This window comes from Odontomachus brunneus, unplaced genomic scaffold (assembly GCF_010583005.1).
Source record: "Odontomachus brunneus isolate Ranch 3 - 2012 unplaced genomic scaffold, Obru_v1 Obru_scaffold_014, whole genome shotgun sequence".
Taxonomy (NCBI): domain Eukaryota; kingdom Metazoa; phylum Arthropoda; class Insecta; order Hymenoptera; family Formicidae; genus Odontomachus; species Odontomachus brunneus.
Window position 1 is genome coordinate 1,868,479 of NW_022639464.1, and position 705 is coordinate 1,869,183.

At 30.4% G+C, this 705-nt stretch overlaps 1 protein-coding gene across 1 annotated transcript in view; it reads right to left on the reverse strand.

The window, feature by feature from the left end:
- LOC116841200 overlaps positions 1 to 705 on the reverse strand; it is a 4,149-nt gene that overhangs the window by 1,460 nt on the left and 1,984 nt on the right. The window lies entirely within an intron of this gene.

Genomic DNA, 705 nt, shown 5'->3' on the forward strand with positions numbered 1-705 from the left:
ATATATATATATATATATATATATATATATATATATATATATATATATAAAGTCTAAATTATTCTAAGTCTAAATTATTCTAGTCTAAATAATAGACTTTATCATTTTGACGCTAATTAATAATAATTATCCTTTGGACCTAATTTTTAAAATTATAAAACGTAGACTGAGGTTTCTTATTGTGAATTGCGGACGAGGTTCAGAGATAGTTAAAACAAATTTGACAGCATCTGGTTATGATAAATAATATTTTACCATACTGTTTTTTGGTGTGGTTTCGAACAGACTGGCAAAGCTTTTTAAAAATAATTTGACAAATATTGCTTATTCTTGCAATAATAAATTATCAGGAATGATTCGTGTGCATAAAGACAGGTTGCCTCCTAGTTTCCATAATAACGTTGTGTATAAATTGCAATGTAGTAGTTGTGAGGCGTCGTATGTTGGTCAAACTAGTAGAAGACTCTTTACGCGCATTGCTGAGCATAGAAGAATACCAAGGAGTTCTACAGTTGAGTTAACCGCCATACAAGACCGTTTGAGAAAAAACCATGATTTTAATTGGGATCAAGCCAAAGTTTTGCATGAGGAACGTTATTACTTGAAACGCCTGATATCAGAAATGATTTACATTAAATTTCAAAAGCATAGACTTAACTCTCAAAAGGACACAGAATATTTGGGCAACAGCTACTGCGGTTTATT